We start from the raw sequence: 22,255 nt of genomic DNA on the forward strand, positions 1-22,255 counted from the left end.
CATAATCAAATCCATACTTAGCCGAGATACCGCTACATAAAGAGCGGGGGGCTGGAAAACAAAGAAAGCAAGCCAATTTGGGAGCCACTGTGACAGCTATCCACGTGTAACCGAAAGGTAATTTTGCAGCGAACTTAATCTCTGATGGCTCTGCGAAAACAATGCAATGAAACCTGCAGACGGGAAGCAGCTTTACAGAGAATATTAAATGAATGAAATCTAAAATTTTCGGTTACAGACCAGTCTTTGCGTTTTATGATGTATCATATGCACCCACATTGATTTTCCTTACGCAATGATGCCATTGATGGTGTGCTTACATGTTTGTCAACGTCGATGTATTACAGATAACGTGCGTCACGATGCACCGCAGGTATTGTAGGTGCAATTGTTTTCCTGTAGAGACCTTCGAGGTTCTGAAGGCAAACAAGTATTGCTCAAGTAGTCGGCTAAAGGAGAAAGGAAGCATATGGAGACGCTCCAAATTGGAGGGAGGAAATGTAGCAGGAAGCGGGATATCTCACAGAAAGAGCATTGATATATAAGTTGTATTCCCTCTGAGTATGCTTCCCAGTGCCCGCTCCGTTGTGTCTCCCGCCCCGGTGTGCTGTTGGTCAGACACTGAGAGAGACAGCGTAAACTCACTGTCTGTGACTGCCTTGCGTATTTTCGATTCCCCTGTCTCCATTATTTTTCTTCCAGGTCTTTCTCGCTCTTTCTCTTTACTCCTATCTTTCCAGTTTCCTTCAGTACTCATGGCTGCATTTTGCCCGCAAAATTCCGTATAATGCATCGCTTGCGACGCGACTAGCGAAAATTGTCAAATCCACCAATGAGTATTACGACTTAATATTGCTTTCATATGCATGAGGTTGGTAGGCAAGCCTCTTCACAAACACTTGTGAAAAGGCCGTTGCGTCGCGACATCTGAGTTAGATACCAGGCATCGAGGTCTAGGGACATCGGTGATATGCAGCTGCGGGCGAATGGTTCCATTTCGCAAAAGTCAGATAGTGCGGAAACTAGTGCACAAGCCATGTGCTGCTCTCCAATTAGCTAAAACAAAAATATCTCGCGCAGCGCAGCAACCGTCTCCATCAATGTGAGAACCACGCATACCTTGCGCGAACTCCAGCGCCATCTGACTTACGCACAGCAGGATAACAGCTGGCAATGTCGCACAAATGTGTATATGAACCTTTCAAGTGCACGGTAAAAACGCATACTGAAAAGCATCCGGCCATCAGTAGTCCGTCGTTCAGCTTTTGAAATCCTCGGAGCGCAAACAGCGACGACAGAAGTCGACTACGCTGCGCAGCGTTGGACCGCCGTCCGGCGGAGCCCGGGTCCGTCTCCGCCCGCGAGCGCTGCTCATGACTGAAGCGGTCCGAGCCGCGCCACACAGTGTTGGACCGCCGTCCGGCGAAGCCCGGGTTCGTCCCCGCCCGCGAGCGCCGCTCATGACTGACGCGGTCCGAGCCGCGCCACGCTCCGGTGGCGCGGGCGCCGGTCGTGCCTCGGTCGCTCCCAACCGAGCCCGCAGGGAATGTACCCAGCTGCGCGCCGCGACCGTGCCAGCCAGCATTACAGAGCCGGTCCGAGTCCGGCGGCGCTCTGGAGGACACGCACGCCGGCGTGGGACCCGCGCCGACCGTGCGCGGCCTCAGGGGCCGCTGAGACGGGCATGGGACCCGCGCTGACCGTGCGCGGCCTCAGGGGCCGCTGAGACGGGCATGGGACCCGCGCTGACCGTGCGCGGCCTCAGGGGCCGCTGGGACGGGCGTGGAACCCGCGCTGACCGTGCGCGGCCTCAGGGGCCGCTGAGACTGGCGTGGGACCCGCACTGACCGTGCGCGGCCTCAGGGGCCACTGAGACGGGCATGGGACCCGCGCTGACCGTGCGCGGCCTCAGGGGCCGCTGAGACGGGCGTGGGACCCGCGCTGACTGTGCGCGGCCTCAGGGGCCGCTGAGACGGGCGTGGGACCCGCGCTGACCGTGCGCGGCCTCAGGGGCCGCTGAGACGGGCGTGGGACCCGCGCTGACCGTGCGCGGCCTCAAGGGCCGCTGAGACGGGCGTGGGACCCGCGCTGACCGTGCGCGTCCTCAGGGGCCGCTGAGACTGGCGTGGGACCCGCACTGACCGTGCGCGGCCTCAGGGGCCGCTGAGACGGGCGTGGGACCCGCGCTGACCGTGCGCGGCCTCAGGGGCCGCTGGGACGGACATGCGGCCGTCGCGCGGTGGCGTGTCGGTGCCTCCGGTCGCGCCTCAGACGCCGGCGAGCAGACGTGCCGTGGCTGACCGGGGTGGCGTGGCCTGCGGTCGGTTCCGCCGGCTGAGGGCGGGAATGCCTGGACGGACTGGGTCCAGCCGCCATATCGTCTGCCTCTCAAACACTTGACGACGCTCCTGCTGCCACTGGGTGACGTGAAGGCGTTGATAGTACTGACGCCCTTTGCAGTAGATGCGATCAGCTATCTCGCGTTCATTGCGGATCGTGCCGTCACTTACGCTGCTCTCTACAGTGCTCCATCGTCCCTTCGCGTGCTGCGTACCGCTGTTCATTACGGCCTCTATCTCTGTTTCCATAGCAGCTGTGTTGTCACTTTCGTTTCAAGGCAGTTCATTTATAACCACTTTGATGTAGGTGATGGCTGACGTTGGCGCTTTAGTTGCTTGTGACAGATAATTAAGCAGAGCATAACAGACCTACGCTCTGGGGCATTGATTCCGCTAGGGCTGTTCTTACCCTCAGACGGAACCGTTTTGGGTGGTTTCTTATTGCCTGGGCTCTGTCCAGTCCCCTCTCAATGTCTATAAAAGGGATTTACGACGGCATAAGCCGTGATAGCCGCTGGCCGGCTGAGTACATTTGCGTCATAACTTCGCCTAAAACAAAAAAATGTAGAATAGCAGCGTCCGGCGTTTCAGCATTGAAATAACGCGGACTTGCAAAGTTTGCCCTTCTGCATGGCAAACACTGACACTTGATGAGGTGTTTACAAATACGCTACATGGGCGCAGCATTCGCAAAAACTTCTCACGAAGTATAACATTACGTGACCAAACGTCCAGAAACGTGAAAATAGCATTTGGCCTCCAGCATGCCATAATTCATCTGATACCGATGTGCATGGTCATACTTATGCTAATGTTCAATTCAACTGATATTCATATGATGTATATATATATATATATATATATATATATACACGCAAGTATACACATATATATTCATATGTATATACATGAGTTATAGAGAGAGATAGAATAATAGTTTATGTGTAATACATGTAGTCACTATGGTTTACTTTTTGTTCCGCAATGTTCTTAGTCTAATTCGAAAAAATTATATTTGTCGAGCGTTAGCTGCAATAGCATGACACAGCCAGACTGCACTTTCTAGCCACTGTTCAGAACAGGCCCACAGCGAACTGAAACTTTAACCTGGACGTCTGGTGCCCTGGTTGCAAGCCTCCACGTCGGTTGTGGTGACTGCACGCTTTCACGTCTGGTACGTACCACGGTAGCCCGTCTCCAAGTCTGGCACGCCAGCCGCACGTCCCCACGTCTTGTACCCTAGCTGCCCGACTCCACGTCCCGTGGACCAGCGGCGCATTTTCACGTCTAGCAGCCCGGTGGCACGAGACCACGTCTGGAGCCCCGGCTGCACGCCTCCACGCCTGGTGCAGCGGCCGCACGTCTCCACGTCCCGCTAATTCGGTGGCCGGTCGTGCTCCGCAGGAAGCGGAGAGCGCCCGAGCTAAGTGCCCACCTCAGCCGATGAGAGGCATCCGTCCGTTCCCGGATCCAGGTCGTTCCGGTGCGTCACCGGCGATGGGACCCTTTTATCTGCCGGCATGCCCACCCCGGTCGGAACTGACTCTCTCTGTCTGTCTGTCTGTCTGTCTGTCTGTCTGTCCTGTCTGTCTGTCTGTCTGGCTGGCTGGCTGGCTGGCTGACTGGCTGCTGGCTGGTGGCTGGCTGGCTGGCTGGCTAGCTGGCTGGCTAGCTGGCTGGCTGTAGCTGGCTGGTAGCTCTCTCTCTCTCTCTCTCTCTCCTCTCTCTCTCTCTCTCTCTCCTCTCTCTCTCTCTCTCTCTCTCTCTCTCTCTCTCCTCTCTCTCCTCTCTCTCTCTCCCTCTCTCTCGCTCCTCTCTCTCTCTCTCTCTCTCTCTCTCTCTCTCGCTTCTTCTCTCTCTCTCCTCTTTCTTCTTTCTTCCTCTCGCTCCCTCTCTCTCTCTCTCTCCTTTCTCTCTCCCTCCCTCTCCTCCCCTCTTTCTTTTCTCCCTTCTTTCTTCCTCTTTCTTCTCTCTTCCGCGCTCACTCTTTTCTTCACTCTTTCTCTCTCCCTACCCTTTCCTCTCTCCCCATGCATCCTTTCCTTGCCGCTCCCTGTCTCCTTTCAATGATGAAATATAAAAACGGCAACCTCCGTCCTTCCCTTTTTCTTCCTTCCTCGTCTTTAAATTGCCTAGAGATCAGTCACGTTAGGTCACAGCCACTATTTTTGGGTGTAGCTTGGTCTTAAAACTGATCAAAACTAAATGCTAACTTAACGAAGTGGGCTGTTGAGTGCTGCTGCTTGAGCTGCCTCTTTGCGCCGCTTTCCCTCTCTGGGTCAGGAGAGGCTCGTGTCTTGAGATCGCAGCAGGAATTCCAATATCTTAACAGACAGCCCAAGTGATACTGGTGAGCTGCAGCATACCAACACTCCCATGGTCCCTCTACGGACCAGCACAAGTCCGCAACAGCCAGACGTTGGCCAAGTTTCAATCTTACCAAGTGAGGTCCAATGTCAGACCGCATTACTGGCCGTACCTTGGGGACGCTGCGGTCGCCGAGCCACCGGACGGTCGCGACTGTAGCTCTTGTCAGCTTCATCTGACCTTCAGCGCCTATTCAGACCAGAATGAAGTCTTGTCGCCGCGCTTAGACGCAAATGGCAGCGTGTCGGGGCTCAGCGCATTCGCACACTAATCCAGTATTTACAAACACCTTGTGCGGATTACCATGCAGCCGAGCCGAGTTTATCGGCGAGAGTCGCGACAGTCGTGACCGCGCCGGCGGGACGGCGACCACGGGGCCGCCGGGGGTCGCCTGCAGCCGGGCATTAGCGGCTGAAAGGCTGCGGCGGCGCCGCCAGCTACAAAGCGGACGCGGCGCTGCCGCCTTGTTAGAGCCGACGGCCGGCCTGGCATTAGGCGCCGCCGGCCTGGCATTGCGGCGGCGCCTTTGTGCCGGCCCGACTGCCGGCCGCCACCGGGCCGAGCAAGCAAGTCAGCGCTGGGCAGCCAGGGTTCGCCGAGGGCCGGCTGACCTCAGGTCAGCCACGGCCCGCCGGTAGCGGTGGCAAAGACGGGGTCGGTGACGGCATTAATCACGGCACGACGGCCGCGCATGGGAACTGCGCGGCTGCCCGTTCACCGCTGGCCGGCGGCCGCAATCGATAGCATGGCTCCCGGCCGACCGGAACTCGACGTGGCTCCGGGCCCCGTGCACGGCCCCACGCTAATGCACGCTCGCCCGTCGCCGGGGGCCGGCCGTCGGGCGCGGCGGCGTCGGCGGCGGCCGGTCGCCCGCTGCGGGAATGCCTCCAGGTGCGCGCCGGACTCGCCGCTCAGCCGAAACTTCTGCCGAGCAGCCGCGCGCTACGCATGCACTGCCGGCGGTCCTGACCCCGGCTCGGCAGCCTTCAGGAACGATTCTCGCGCTCTTGCAGTACTGATTATCGTATGTAAATCCGACCGGGGCTCTTCAGATCAGCACGGAGATAGCGGGTCCCGCGCCGCCGGCGCCCGGGCGCTCTGGCAAATCTTCAGCGCTCCGTCGATTGGTTTTGACAGCCTCGCCGGCCTGCGCATTCAGCAGCCGGTGAGTTTGTTTGTCGGCGTGCTAGAGCTGTTAACGCGGTTCGGTATTCCCCAGCGCTCTCGTGCTGACATTCTTTGCGTCGCGCACTGGGGTAGGAGGTGCCAAGTGTGGCCCTGGGGCTTATATATATATATATATATATATATATATATATATATATATATATATATATATATATATGGGTCGAACAAATAATCACGGAAAGCCTTCGACTGAGCGCGCGATGATAGCCTCCGCCAGAAAGTTATGAAGCTTACAGGGAGCCCCGCATATGGATGATGTCTTGATGTGTTGCACGGAACACAGCTGGTTCGCTTCATTGCTCGGCTCCTGCTCCACTCAATGCCTACACCGCTCGTTAAAGAAACTGACGCAACTGTTTGTCTCTTGGGTAACGACTTTACAAAACCAGCCTTGTGGTCATTACTAGCAACCCTTTGTGGGAGTACGCACAGATGGGAAGATGGGGTTTTTGATGTAAAAGGATCTATCGGCAATACTTTTTAAGGAAGCTTGAGTCGCAGAACACACACCAGCAACAATCATAACAGGTTCCGTATATCTCAACAGTTCACTCGGGAACTTTTCGAACAAGACTCTGACTTCCTGAAGAAATGAAAAATTTTACAGATGACCTGGAGTCTCCAAAGATACTAAGTAAAATTCACAACGATATGCTCAGAGATCTCGAGAAGTGGTTCCGGATCTAGGAGAAGTAGATTTTGTGTAGTCAAGGTGGAGATCTCGACGACAAGCATCGAAGGCAAATAAGACCAAATCATGCTAACAAACGAGAAAAGGAGCAATTATACTGGTTTAAAGGTGATTCAATGCTTACAGACCATTGCGAGAAATCGTGCGCAAACATCGTCTAGCTTTCAAGTATTTTTCTTTGCTTATGGTTCCAGATTTCGGTGACCAGAGCAGGTTTTTGTTGCAAGATCTCGGTGACCAGAGCAGGTATTTGGTGCTGGATCTTGGTGACCAGAACATATTTTTGTTGCCAAATCTCGGCGATCAGGGCATGTTTTTGTTGCTAGATCTCGGCGATCAGGGCAGGTTTTTGTTGCTAGATCTCGGTGACCAGAGCAGGTGTTTGTTGCTAGATCTTGGTGGCCAGAGAAGGTACATGGTGCCAAATATCTTCGACCAGAGCAGCAGCAGCCCGCTGTACGGCGCAGGCGGACGTACCCCCCTCGAATCACGTTATATCAGCATTGTCCGACCCATGGGCATGTAAGATATGAAAAGCAGCCAATGTCTCCTTTTTCAAAACCGGCCTTAAATACAACACGCTCTAGCCTACACCGAAACAGATCGAACCAGGGAAATACTTGAACACATAGCTCAGTTTCCTGTGACCAATAAAACCTACAATGCTATCACTTTTTCTGATGCTTTGTGGCAGTTAGCTATACCGAACTCCTCCACCTCATCGATTGCTATTGTCAGGTTCCAGCAGGCCCAAAACGAGCAAATATTCCAGCAAAGCTGTTTGTAAAGCTGAGCGCGGCGCCTACCATCAGTGACACTCCTCCTACTGCACTTCCCTCCCCTGGTTGTCTGAGGTGATGGACTCACTTTGCTTATGCTGAGGCGCCATATACATCTCGATGACCATTACATCTGTAATCATCTTGTTCGTCCAACATCGGAAAAACAGGTTATGGGTACATGCCTCGCTGACGCGGCTTTATCCGCGTGACACCCGTGATGACGTGAGGTAATGAAATGACGTTCACGAAATGTAACCATGTCACTTTTAGCTATTTTTCTCTGTATTATGAACACAGGACACAGGGGCATAGGCAATAAAGGGTGCACGAAGCATAGCCAAAGGGAGGGAGGTTCCACTAGACCAGGTCAATGGTTAATTTTTGTCTGAAAATCAGACTGTTTCAGCTTAACATGTATGGAAATATCTGTGACGATATGTCCCATAGCAACATGGGACCCTTCACATTCGTCTTCCCTGCTTATTCCGAGCAAACGAATATGTCGTTTTGTATGTTTTAAGGATATAATTATGAATGCAGTCCCAGGGGTGTCACATCATATACTTTCGGGGGAGGGGGGTCTGAGCCCCCCCCCCTTCCCGAATGCTGACTAGAGACCCCAGTACTCCTCTACGCCCCCCCCCCCCCCCTCCAATGACTATGGACAAAACAGGTGTACTGGATCAGCGAAATGCAGAACCTTTCCCTGAAATGCCTGTACACTTGATACCCGTCGGAAGAGGTAATTTCGAGGTTTTTGTGTTAAGTTTGTGCCACGGAGTACCTTGTAGAAACCTGATATGCTTGTTTTCATTCCAACTCCTGTATACGCTAGATCAGTCTGCAGTTATTGGCAGGTACATCACGCAATAACATCTGGAAAAGGACAAAAAAATGAGGTAATGTTACTGCAATATCCGGTAATTTTTAAGTAAAAGGTAGCTGGTCGCATTCGCCTGTTTGTGCAGCTTACCATCCATAAACGGAATTTTCACACAGAAAAGTTGTTTGTGTTACCTTCCTCTAACTCTTTTGAGAACCTGATGTATTGATAAACAGAGGCTCGCGCAGGATTTTACAATGGGGAAGGGGCAACTCACAAATAAAAAGCAGGTTAAGCGTGCCGCAGTTGGATTCAAAAGTCATCATTTACGTCGAAAACACAAAATATAAAGCCCCAAGATCGGGGAGAACTTAGCTTTGGTGGTTGGTTAGGGCCAGCTTGCCGGCCGAGCAACCAATCCGATTAAAAAAGCGACATCCCTGCGTAGGCCTCGTTAATGTAACAATGAGTTCCCCCGCCCGCTGTCGACAGATTGGACGACTGCTGTCCGCCGTGCGCACCGGCCGTAGACCGCCGTACAGTCTTTCTAAAAAACGGGCGCTTCGCGGAATCCAGAGAAACGCTCGATACATGGTTTTGCTCTTCAAACATGGACAATTTATGTCCCATTGTCTACATAAAATCTGATTGTGATGACATGCCAGAAAGATACGCCCGAGCAACCTACATCCAATAATATCAGGGAGGGCATCGAACCCTTTCCCTCCCCTGTATGGGAGCGAGGGTAAATTAGCTTGCAAAGGCACGTGGAAGGAAAAACATGAATAGGCCATAACCATGCATGCGCCTGAATGGCCAACCCCGCCTCCGTGCCTAAGCTACCCGAAGTGGCTGGTGCCGCCGATTTTGGGGGTTACTTAAAGTTCTTGGATCCCGGTGAATCTCCCAGCAAAAATCTGAAAGGAATCCTTGATCCCGGAACATCAGAATATCCAGCAATTTCAGCAACTCCATTTCAAAATAGATTACGCATCCCATAATATCTGGGATACGGGACTGGTAGGTACTATGTCGGGATATATTCCTGAAACCCGAATGAAGGTCTCACCATTTGCATTAGCTATTTAAGCTGCGTTGCAATTTGCAACAATGCCAGCCAAGGTAGGTCCCACACATCATAACCAATTTTCCCGGCATCCAGCGTGAGGTACCGACCGAAATCGATCTAACCCTACACGTGCGCGACATAAAATTCCCGTTGTAATGAAGATATCTGCTGTCTAGGTAGGACTACGTGTTACTCGGCATGGATGGGAAATCCCTCGAGGAAATCAAGTTTGGCTTCCTGTATCGCGTGACATAGGCTAATTAGACGCAATATTTCGCTGGGATATCGTGTTCCTACTCACCACCACGACGCCAGAAGCCAATCGCCTCTAAGTTCCATGAGGTGCCATTTATAATCTGCTGGAGCCGCCTAGAATTCGCCGTATTGGATAATGTTTGATCTTGGACAGCTTTGTGATGAATGAATCAAGGCTTTTTATTATTTAGGAAAGCTACAGCCGCATCGCTATTTTCCTTTCTTTATCCAGGTTAAAAAGCAGTTACAATACACACGCGACACATTTCACCATCGCTGCATCCACAGGTCAATACGGGGGCGCCGACGGCCTCCATCACGAGCCATCAGCTACGTGGCACCGTTCGTGACTGACATTTTGCAATCCGCGTCCCGCAAATCAGGAGTCACGCAGCTCCATACCATTATGAGTGCGTGAGGTGCTGCATTTGACCTCAGGCCAGTGCATGCTCGGACCTCCTCCCAGAAGGCATGAAAGCCTACCGTGCGTTTGCGGCTGAGGCCTCCAGGCAAACACGCAGACTGGCTGACCACTCAGCTGACTCATGAAGGGAGTAGACTGGCAACAGGTACAGGTCATTTCGAACTGCAACGTCCACGTCACTGTCCTGGTTTTTGGCACGGATGACGGTATTGTCCGTTCCTCTCTCAGAAGCTAGTTCCGTCCTGAGTATTGGATAGCTGACCCTCGACAGCAGGAGTTCGCATGCCGGACTAGTTCTCTGGATAGATAAGTTCCTGGCAGAGGTGGCGCCTCTCCGAGAACCACGGCACAACGTGCATCACCTGGCGAGATTCGTCGGGGGTCCGCACCGGCGAACCGACAACAACGGCAGCTGACAGCGAGCCCGCGCGCCGCAGGGTCTGCCTCGCCTGCGGCCGTCGCCAGCCGAGGTTCCCCGCCGTCGGCAGCGAGACAGCGCGTGTCTGCGGCCTCGGCGCCGTGACGACCCGTACGTCCCCGGCCGGCGAGCGGAGCCGATGATTGCGCCTCTGGGGAGTGATCCGGGCCGCCCCGCTCAAACGGGGCCCATTATTGCCGGTCGAATGCCATCTCGATCGCCAGGGAGTGGGCCAGGCGGCCCTGTGGGGCCCACGGTCACATCGGCGTCGGGAATTAATCACCAGGTCGTCACGCGCCGACGAGCTGCCGCGCATGCGCGTGCGCGCCTCCCTGTACCGGCGACGGACTAACGAGCTTGCTGCTCTTCTGTGGTCGGGATGGAGAACACTGATGTGATGAGGCGGCAGAGGCCTGCTCCTCCGCTGGGCCAATCAATGCCCTCGGTTGTGCGCCCGGGGCCGGCGTGCGGGCTGACTTTCGCCGACACTGATCATCGACTTCCGGAAATGTTGTATGTAGTGCTTTGGTCGGCAAAAAATAATGAAAAAGAAAAAGATCGCTCTCAGAACTACACCATTTCCTTATTTGTAACATTTCAATCTCTGAACTGCAGCTTGTCTTTAAGAATAAACTAGCCAAAGCGACTTTATAAATATTTCAGAGCAAACAAGAAGTAAATATTGAGCCACTTATTCATATCCACCTTCAATGCAGACGGCCCTTGACCCTGCTTATTCCCTGTGTGCCCACTCGCGTGCCCGCCAGTCATGAATAAAACAGCCACTGTGGTCATCAATCATTAAGTCACGAATCGGCGCCGGAAGCGGCGACAGGGCGCAGGTCACCGCCCAGGCATCACCTACCACTTCCGCTCGGTCGACACACCTCTCATCACTGTCCACCACAGAGCAGACCCTACCACTGTCCGAGCGAAACTCAGCCACCGTCCCACATCCACCATCGATCAGACGTTACGCACACGTGCACTGGCCGAACATATCGCTGTCGCATGGCCACCACTGGTCGAACGTCACACATCACTCGACTGTCCATGCGGTGGGGAACCGACACGTCCGCTGCTCGAGCTCCGTAGTGCAGACTCGCAGACTCGCACCGACAGACCGCCGTCGGGAGCCGGAGCCGAGGTGGGGGTGGGAAGCGGGTTTGGAGCCGGAGCCGGAGCCGGAGCCGGGTTCAGAGCCGGGATCTGGAGCCGGGGTCGGATCCGGATCCGGAACTCGGAGCCGGAGCCGGAGCCGGAGCCGGAGCCGGAGCCAAAGTCGGAGCCGGAGCTGGAGCCAGCGCCGGAGCCGGAGCCGGAGCCGGAGCCGGAGCCGGGACGGACGTCCGACCTGGACGGAATCCTCTAATCTGGCTCCGATGTCCGAACTAACCGCCGCCGCGCCCAAAGTTTGGCGGCCGCTGTTCTGGCGCGGACCGTCCTACACCCAGCCATCGCTCGTGCACGGTGAGGCGAGACCCGCCGGTGCGGCCATTGGCTGCGATTAATGCGCGCTGTTGCTCGGCGAACTAATTGGCAGCGTTCTGAGGCGCCCCGAAGCCGGCAGGCAGCCTGGAGGCCGGCCAGGCACCGGGTGTGTAGCGTCGTAGCTCTAGCTACAAATCGGTCCCGGGCGGCGTATTTATGGCGCCGCGCGCACCGCATCTCAGCGTGCTGTGTATTTGTCTGTGTTATTAATTACCCGGACGGAACCGCCTGCGGGTGCGCCGGTGGCGAGCGCCCCCCCCCCCCCCCCCCTCCCCCGTGGGCACCGAAGGCGGCTCACAGGAACTCCTGGCCGGCTTCATCCAACTCCGCGGGCGTGTGTGTTTTGGCACGCTGCGTACATTCAGGGCGCATTTTCGGCAGATGAAGAACCCAGTTCGGTGATATAGCGACGTTAATTTATGATGACAATGTTGGTAAGGCTCATGTCACCAGCGTAAACTTTTCACGGGCTGTCTACAGTGGTCTCGACTCGGTACGGCACTGATGTCGAGCACGTCGGAGCCATCCGTATCGCGGTTTGACCCCTCATCAAACCGAGCAGATGATGAGTGCATTCATATCAGTAGTCAACACAGTCTAGATATTTGAATGATACATGCAATTTAGTAAAAAGCGTTTAATTGCAGCCACGTTGAAGTGCACAGTTTAAATTTTAGTTTAAAAACAGTTTCGCACCATGTCGAGCAAACATCAGAGTAGGCTGGGGCGCCTCCACCAATAAATACAATTTTCAATTTCAGAAAGTCAAATCTGAAACGATATAGGGAGCAATTGTGCCATTAGTTGTCTTGTCAGATACCTAACTTTGTTTTCAGGCAGGGTTCCTAGAGAACACCCCTTTATTTTTCCCCACATCCAGTTTATTTGTTAGTATAATCAAAGCTAAAATGCTGCGTTTGGAGAGAAGTAAACTTGTCGACGTAGAAATGGGACGCCACAGAAGTTGCAAAACGAGCGAGAAGTGGTCCAGGAGTAAGTTTCCCTGCTGAACGTTTCTCATTGGATTATGGCAGGCTTCTTAGGCACGGGTTTCCTGGACAAAGATATGATACATTTATTACTCACCCTAACCCGCTTATATGATGCAACCGAATTTGAATATTGTATCAGTACAGGAAAATGGTAGACTTCGTGTATGGTGGCGAAATATATGCAAAGGTTTCAATATTGATGGCGCTATATCACTGAGCTATGAAGTCAATAATGGCTAGTAATGGGCATGTTGTAAAATGAGAACAAGAACGCGCAGAACAAGGACATGAAAATAAGCAAATGAAGAACAAGAACATAAAAAGTAAGAAAGTGAGGAACAAATGCCTCAAGAGGAAGAACATGATGAAGAAAGTTATTCATAATAAGAACATGAAGAATATGAACCTGAAAAGTAAGAACATGAAGAACAAGGACACGAGGAGCAAGAACATGAAGAAGCGTAATCAAACTTCACGACAAAGACATGAAGGCCTTAGAATAACAGAAGGGCGTAGTATGCTGGTATTCACTTGCGGCTAGTGCTCAGAGCAGCCTCCAGAACAATGAATCCCATGGGTGGCCCGCGCCTTACGTGACCCATATCTTCTGACCTGACCTCACCTAGTTTACTCCACGGTCTTGTGCGTGGTGGCCTGACGAGGCTTTATATGCCCTTGGATTTGTGCCAGATGGATCAGTTTCGTCCTGGCTTTTCGCCCCGTTTTCCGTCCATATTCCGTGCGCGTGGCGGGTGGCGAAATCAGTGCGCTGTTTAACGATTCATTTTCATTCATTGTTAAAGTTGATGCTTCTAGATTGTAATGCTGTTTATGTCTATTTATGACCTGAAGTTTGACCACCTCGCATCGTTCAATGAGAGCTGGCAACAAAGGATCAATATTCGAATGGTGCGGAAGCCGGCGTGCCGTCCCATTTCTTGGACTGAATTGGAAGTTCACGCCACTTAGCGCTACAACACAAGTGCCCTGTAATAAACTGCCCAAAAGAGCGCGCAGTGTGATGCACAAAGTGCTTGAAACGCTTAAACTCAGAGCAATAATAGCCTCTGACGTCTCAAGATACCTCTGACTCTCGAAATATCAGCATTTGCCTGTATACCTTCGTTTCAATGCCGAAGGTTATCTATTTGTTTTGTTCCCACTGGATGGACCTTCACGAGCAGGCTCTCCCTCAGGAATATGACTCATCAGCAGCGGGCTCGATACCATTCCTTGGGCTACACGTCATGCCTGTGTCATAAGCAAAACAACAACACGTCAGTCGCGTAGCCATGTGCTTGAAAAAAAAGCACCGATGCAATAAACATCGACGTTTGACGCCGGTAAATATATGAAAGTGCGCCAGATTGTCATGGGTAGAGAGTTTGTGAGTCAGCCCGGGGCACCAGACAGATCCGTGACGTCGACCGCGGAAGACCTCAGAACGCTGCAACCTTCTGGTATCATTCTGAGATGAGAGTCCACCTGCGGCACGATCCCTCGCCCTTCGACACCATACCACGCTGAGTGATGTCATTTTAGGACAGAAAGCATCAGGTGTGGTTAGCGGCCGGCAGGCCACCGGGCCGGGCCCATCCAACAGCGCCCCCTGGCGGTCATCTGTCGTCATCCCAGATCAGGCCGGGCCGCCGGCCGGGCCCATCCGACAGCGCCCCCTGGAGGTCACACTCGGCTGGGTCCTGCCCGTGTGCGGCGTCTGAACTGTGAGCACGTGGGCGACAGCGCTTCAAGACTGAAGCACACGGCCTCCGCCCAGGGTGGGCGGGGTTGGGCACCACCGGTCTGGTGCCGCCACCTCGTCCATCAGCTTGAATTCCCGTCCAGCGTGGCGAGCTCCGGGATCCGGTCAGAGAGACGCGCTAGCTCCACCGGCCGGTTCGGACACCGGTCACGCGAGCTGGTGATGAGACGAATGGCGACGAGACTAATGACGTTAACGACGGAGATCGTCGTGACCGGAGGAGTTTTCCCGGTCAGTCTGTTGACGTGGTGGCACCCATGTTCACCAGCTGATATTCTCCCGCGTGTTTCTTTGCTGAAGGGACAAGTAAGTGGTCAGAACAGTAATCCGACTGGAGGTAATTTAAGCGGAAGTTAAGACGCAACTGGCCTCTAGCTTAACCCTGTCACGTTCTTGGATTCTGGCTGGACTCAAACGCTTTCCAAACAGGTTGACTTGCTGACTTTTGGGAGTCAGTGTAAAGTGGAGCAAGTACATTATCACCATTGTCAAAACAAACCAGCGCTGTCCCAACGCCTCTTGTAACTGTAATTTTATACACCTTCTTTGCACATCAGTCCCGGTTGAATCAGGCCAGGCCAGATCTTCTCCAGGCTGCTCTTCTTCGGCACCAAATCTCAATGCTCATGTCGTGGTTTTCAATTGACCTGCCAATGGTCCTTTGCTCCTTAGGAGTGGTGACATTCTGGATTAAACTGAAAGATATCCAGCATCGGCGACTGCCTTTCGCCGCGATCCCGGACTACAGTTTCAAATTCACACACCACAAGTTTTGTAAAGGCCCGTCAATCCAAAGGCCCATTCCGTGGAAGTTCTCTCGCGCGATCACCCGGCTTGATTCAGCGACGTCTTCACATTCGACCTTCTGTCAGATCGGCGTCACGTGCTGAGTGGCCTGACCTATCGACCCCGACGCCGCTGCTCCGCGGCGAGGCGTGATGACAGCTCGCGGCGATGGTGACAGACGGCGCGCCAGCCGGCCGTCATGCGCGGTGACGACGCTCGACAGGCGGCGGCGACACGGTCTGTGACGTGGTACGCTGCGGTGGGGCGAGTCGGGCGCCACGCCGCCCTCTGTTCTGGTCGTCGCGTCGGGAGGTTCGCTGCAGTGCTTCGAAGCCACTGATCGCAATCGCCCCACGTGTGACAGTAAGGATGCTGCCGTGGTTGTCGTTGTTACCGATGGCACGCTGTCACGCTGTCCCGTGATGTGGCATCCGGCCCAGCCTATCCCGACGAGCCTGGCCGCATCATTTGTCATCTGGCGGCACTAATGCTTACGACATTAAGACACGTAATGCGTGCAATGGAAAATGCGATGTTCATTGCAATGGTGTTTATTTCGCTGCACACAGAGTGCAAAAACAGCTTTAGCCTGGACGTTCGTCCTCGTGATGGATTCCCAATTATCCTTCAGTCATTTGAACTTGTGCTGGAAATTTGGCAACCAATTCGCAGCTCCAAGCGATTTTAAACAATTGCCTTCCAGCTATTTGAGTGTTCGCTCGGTTTTGGGCAGGAGCCTCATCGCAACTCATTATGCATGCAATTGCTTTGATCTTACAGCTTTGTATTCCCCGTTTTTTATATTTCAGCTGTGTTTTCCTGATATTTCCGCTTTGTGTTTCGCTTAAAGCTAGGTATTTGCTGCCAGATTTTCGGTACCAGTTCAAAGGGCTGGGAAGAGCAGGGGAATTCATCATTAGAACGAACGCACAGACCAAAGTTGTTTTCGTCCTCTGTGTGCGGCGAAATAAACACCACTGCAATGAACATCGCATTTTCCATTGCACGCATTACGCATCTTAGTGTCGTAAGCATTAGTGTCGTCAGATGACAAATGATGCGGCCAGGCTCGTCGGGATAGGCTGGGCCGGATGCCACATCACGGGACAGCGTGACAGCGTGCCATCGGTAACAACGACAACCACGGCAGCATCCTTACTGTCACACGTGGGGCGATTGCGATCAGTGGCTTCGAAGCACTGCAGCGAACCTCCCGACGCGACGACCAGAACAGAGGGCGGCGTGGCGCCCGACTCGCCCCACCGTAGCGTACCACGTCACAGACCGTGTCGCCGCCGCCTGTCGAGCGTCGTCACCGCACATGACGGCCGGCTGGCGCGCCGTCTGTCACCATCGCCGCGAGCTGTCATCCCCCCTCAGCGGGGAGCAGCGGCGTCGGGGTCGATAGGTCAGGCCACTCAGCATACTTCACCTGCCGGTAATGCCATATGCATACTTTAACGGAAACTACATATATATATATATATATATATATATATATATATATATATATATAGAGTTGTTTTTCGACTATGTATATCATATATATATATATATATATACATACATATATATATACATATATATATATACATACATACATATATATATATATATATATATATATATATATATATATATATATATATATATATACATATATATGATATACATAGTCGAAAAACAAATCTTAGAGGAACGCCGAAACGCTTGCTCCCTTGCTTGAATTCATGGTCCAGATTTAAAAAGGCTATGGGATGCATAGGAACGGTTCGACCGAAGCTTTTATCATGGAGCGCCTAATGTATTGAATGCAAGTTCATTATATCATGATGAAATTGAATTGAGTTTGTCGGCCCAAAGCCCTTTTTCATTTTCTTAGGGCAAGAACATCTCCACATCAGCATGGCGTCATGAGTAATATACTTGTTCTCCACATACGAACAGTGGATAAGTCTACGCTTACGCTGTTGTCACAGAAGCACACTTTCCATGCACAAGACACGCGTCCAACGCTCAGGATAATGCAAAACACATTGTAAGCAGGCGCGAAACACATTGGTGGCCCGTGTTCGCTATCACTAGCTGAACCGCTGGCCGAAGTGCTAGGACGTGAGAACGAAGCGCTGAGCAGCTCGTACTGGTATTCTGGTACGATTCTGGTACATGGTCGTTCGACCATGGGTGAAGCATGTTTGAATGAGCGGGCTCGTATGATGATACTTTATATGACCACGGTATGGCTGCACCGCGATATCACATAACGCTGTGAGGCTTCCAAATGGTCGTTAGGGGACCGGGCTTGCGTCAAGCAAACGGCAGCCATCCCTCAGCATGATTTCAGCGTCATCTTTCAGCACACATGATTACGTGGCCATTAGGGAAAACCTGGCAGACTGAGGCAAATGAGCTTGGGAAAAAATTGCATGCTGAATGCACCTGCTGGGCGAACGGTTCTCCAAGGCCGTCATCTGGCGTGGTGTGGCGACAGTCTTCCACGTCCTATCTCTTCGGGAGATCAACATCAGATCATCGCGTCTTTGCATCTTTGATTATCCTGGCTACCCTGGCACGGTAGCATGACGTCCCCCCATGAACTGCACGTCTTGGAAGGCTGAAGGGAGAGGGAGAGGGCTATGAGACACCGCGGATTACAACAGCGAGGGGAGGGATTGGAGAGAGAGAGAGAGAGAGAGAGAGAGAGAGAGAGAGAGAGAGAGAGAGAGAGAGAGAGAGAGAGAGAGAGAGAGAGAGAGAGAGAGAGAGAGAGAGAGAGAGAGAGAGAGAGAGGAGAGAGAGAGAGAGAGAGAGAGAGAGAGAGAGAGAGAGAGAGAGAGAGAGAGGAGAGAGAGAGAGAGAGAGAGAGAGAGGGAGAGAGAGAGGAGAGAGAGAGAGAGAGAGAGAGAGAGAGAGAGAGAGGAGAGAGAGAGAGAGAGAGAGAGAGAGAGAGAGAGAGAGAGAGAGAGAGAGAGAGAGAGAGAGAGAGAGAGAGAGAGAGAGAGAGAGAGAGAGAGAGAGAGAGAGAGAGAGAGAGAGAGAGAGAGAGAGAGAGAGAGAGAGAGAGAGAGAGAGAGAGAGAGAGAGAGAGAGAGAGAGAGAGAGAGAGAGAGAGAGAGAGAGAGAGAGGAGAGAGAGAGAGAGAGAGAGAGAGAGAGAGAGAGAGAGAGAGAGAGAGAGAGAGAGAGAGAGAGAGAGAGAGAGAGAGAGAGAGAGAGAGAGAGAGAGAGAGAGAGAGAGGAGAGAGAGAGAGAGAGAGAGAGAGAGAGAGAGAGAGAGAGAGAGAGAGAGAGAGAGAGAGAGAGAGAGAGAGAGAGAGAGAGAGAGAGAGAGAGAGAGAGAGAGAGAGAGAGAGAGAGAGAGAGAGAGAGAGAGAGAGAGAGAGAGAGAGAGAGAGAGAGAGAGACGGGGTTGGATGGATGGGTGAGGTTCGGTTGGCGGCTGATTGTGGAGCGTCACATCGTCACTGCGTCGCGCCAGGCCGTGTTCCAGCAGCCTTCTCCGAAGCCAGCCAAAATAGCCGAGGGCCGCCTGCGACGAGCGCCGTATGCGAGGTCCCAACAGGTCGGCCGTGGCTGTCGGGTCGAGGACGTAATGTGAGGTCGCCCGAAAGCGGGCGCCCTTGGGCAGAACAGGACGGGGTCGTGCCGGGCGGACGGACAACCAACAATCCCGCCGATGTGCAGGTGGGCTGGTGATGGGGCTGTTGAATGGTCCACGGCAAGGCTTCGACGGGCTGCCACGAGACACTGTAGGATGAGAAATATTACAAGACAAACCGTAGAAATTTTGTTGATGTAGGATCGTGTGTATTATCAGGTGTTTTTGTGTGCCTGAAGAACATAAACATCGTATTCGTGCTACGCATAAGCCCTTGTTCGTAAACTTTCCTAAACGTATTCCAAGGCATACGCATAACTACGCCCATAAATGGTGACGTGATTTTTCTGGTTCTTTGCAAATACACCACTTCTATCAAGAAGAAAATGAGGACGTTTTATGCGTGGGAAAATGAGCATTTTGAGGCCGCCAATTGAGCGAGTTTTACCTCAGCTATGAGAAACCTGACTTGAGCCGCCGGGCCCGGCCTTGCCGGTGCGCTTTCTGAAAGCTGCATCCAATGATCACATCCCTAGGAAATATTCGGTAACAACAGGTGCAGTTATTAAAAATTTCGGTCTTCCAAATAAGTAGACAACGTTTGAAGTTTGTTCAGCCAGGTGTGGTCATAATGCAACATTGATAATTCAACAACAAGGCGATTGGCATGAAAGGAGCCAAGCCTTGATGCCCAAAATGCCCAACAAGCTGAGGGCACGGATTGAAGTAAGATCCAAGTCTTCGCCAGCTAGTGTTGCAGCGACACGGGGTCGAACAATTAAAACGGAGTCGGAAACTGACGGCCGAATTGGCAAAACTATGGGTCGATTTATGCGCCCAGACGCGTGCAACATCGATGGACTCACCTGCTTTGAATTAGATCCTGGCGGTCAAAATAGATAAGGAAATGATATCGTGATGATGATGGATGCAGTAGGAGAAGCTTGGGGCCGGTAATAGTTCAAGATTTACCGCGGAATACGCAGGTACAAAATACCTTATCTCCCAGACATGATATACTCCACTGGAACACTGTGGCTGCGAGAGAAGTGGAGCTTTATACGAGCTGAATCAATATGTCAAGAACTTGAAATGATGCGTGCCGATCAGGAAGCAGAGGATCAACCCAAATCCATTTAATTGCCTGGCTCAGATATTGTAGCTGCGGGACGGCGCAAGCGGACTTTAAATCGATTATTGACCCTGCTTCATGACTTGCGCATATCTGTTCACAACGAACAGACATTAAAACAAAACAAAACAACAAAAAAGTGGTGTCGCGGTATTTTGCATGTGAGGCTGCATGGCGTTCGGAGGATCCCAAACAAACACGTGCCTGGACGGTCAGAATGCGTCAAGGTGAGGCCTTCCCGGTGTAGACAAGACCGAGAGACGGCTGCGCACGTCGGGCTGCGCTTATGAGAGACGCCGCGGCCCCAGGCGAGGCTCGGCGCGGTGCGGCACATCCACGTTGTGAGAGACGCCGCTTGTGAGAGACGCCGCGGCCCCAGGCGAGGCTTGGCGCGGTGCGACACATCCACGTTGTGAGAGACGCCGCTTGTGAGAGACGCCGCGGCCCCAGGCGAGGCTTGGCGCGGTGCGACACATCCACGTTGGTGGGCTGAATGGCTGAACGACTCCAGGAGGCCTCTCTCGCCGGCTAGTGCCGGCCGCAGGGTGAGGGCAGACTCGTTATGATTTTATGCGGTGCTTCTTGTGGCTGGAAGTATAGCAGCTGCTCCGTTTCTCTGGTTTTTATCACGCGTGGTCGTAGCATGACGAAACCATTCCATCAAACTGGCACCTGGTGTGGTGACCATAGGCTTCCAGGGCAGCGAAACCATTCCATCAAATTGGCACCTGGCGTTTTGACCATAGGCTTCCAGAGCAGGGAAGAGCAAAGTTCGGATCATAGAAAACAAGGCACGGATTGGCTACATCGGCACGGATTGGTCTATGAGGGTTAGCACGGTGTAAATGGTAAGATCGAGACCGACTTTCAGTTAGATTTGTAGCTCATATTGACATTTATCGGTGGTGACCTGCACAATTTGACCCATCACTTTGCACCTCTTGGCTCGGATTGAGCTCCATTTGACTCGTATTGCTCATTTGCTAGACATCTTATCCGCCAATCCCCTTAAGTTGCCCTGCTGAAGCTTGCGTCGATTTAAATGGTGTGTCCTTTTGGCTCCCAACTTCATCAGCAATAAGACTCACGAGTCGCGTTCGACTCCTGCCAGCCCCACCGGACTCCTCCTCCTCCCCGCTGGACGTCCCACTGCCCCTGCTTGACTTCAGAAGTTGGTGTCGCTTCACTCACAACTCAGCTGTGTTTGATTCCTCACTCTGCCCCGTTGACACTCCAGCGGCGTCGAATTGATGGCGGCACGCTGGCGTGTTTTAATAATGCAGACTCTGACGGGCACTATCAATTAGGCTGCGTAGTGGTCGGCCGGGGGCGGCCTAATCACGTGCAAATTGGCGGACGCATCGTGACCGTTGTACGTCATAGTGATGGCTCGCGCTGCAAACTGCGAATTGATGGCCCGGTAACGGGGCACGAGACATGGCTGCCGTCCGCACTGGCTGCTGCACGAGACATGGCTGCTGGCCGCCGCACGGGGCATGAGTGCCGTCCGCACTGACTGCTGCACGAGACATGGCTGCTGGCCACCGCACGGGGCATGAGTGCCGTCCGCACTGGCTGCTGCTGCACGAGACATGGCTGCTGGCCACCGCACGGGATGCGGTTGTCGCCCACCGTTGGCTGCCGCACGAGACGTGGCTGCTGCCCGCTGCTGGCTGCCGCACGAGACATGACTGTTGCCCGCCCATGGTTGACAAACTAGTGGCTGTCGCCTGGTAGTGATTGCTGCTAGGCAAGACATGTTTGCTGTCCGCTGATGACTACCATCCGCCACTGGCTGCCACACGAAATATGGCTCTCTGCCTGCCGCTGGCTATCAGACTACGGCTGCGAGTCACCCGGTTTGTCCACCCGTGGGTGCATCCACTCACCAGCCAGCGGCGGGTTGCGTCACATGGGGGCGTTCGGTTTGCGAACAACAGTGACCGTAATTATTTTCACGTTTGTGTTGATTTGTGCCACGCTCGGCGACGTTTGCTTTTGGTCAGCCATGTGGTGATGTTGCACGTAAAGCACGGCTTGTGTTTAGTGCATGGACGAAACATGGGCAAACGGATGCGGACAAATGGACGAGATGAACAGGTGAAAGTGGGGGTTTATACAAAGTTCATTTGCTGCAAA

The 22,255-nt window shown here is 53.1% G+C and overlaps 1 protein-coding gene across 1 annotated transcript in view; it reads left to right on the plus strand.

The window, feature by feature from the left end:
* Window positions 1-22,255, plus strand: part of LOC119093388 (nephrin) — a 98,561-nt gene that overhangs the window by 1,232 nt on the left and 75,074 nt on the right. The window lies entirely within an intron of this gene.

Source organism: Pollicipes pollicipes, unplaced genomic scaffold (genome assembly GCF_011947565.3).
Source record: "Pollicipes pollicipes isolate AB1234 unplaced genomic scaffold, Ppol_2.1 Scaffold_4002;HRSCAF=4701_pilon_pilon_pilon, whole genome shotgun sequence".
NCBI lineage: Eukaryota > Metazoa > Arthropoda > Thecostraca > Pollicipedomorpha > Pollicipedidae > Pollicipes > Pollicipes pollicipes.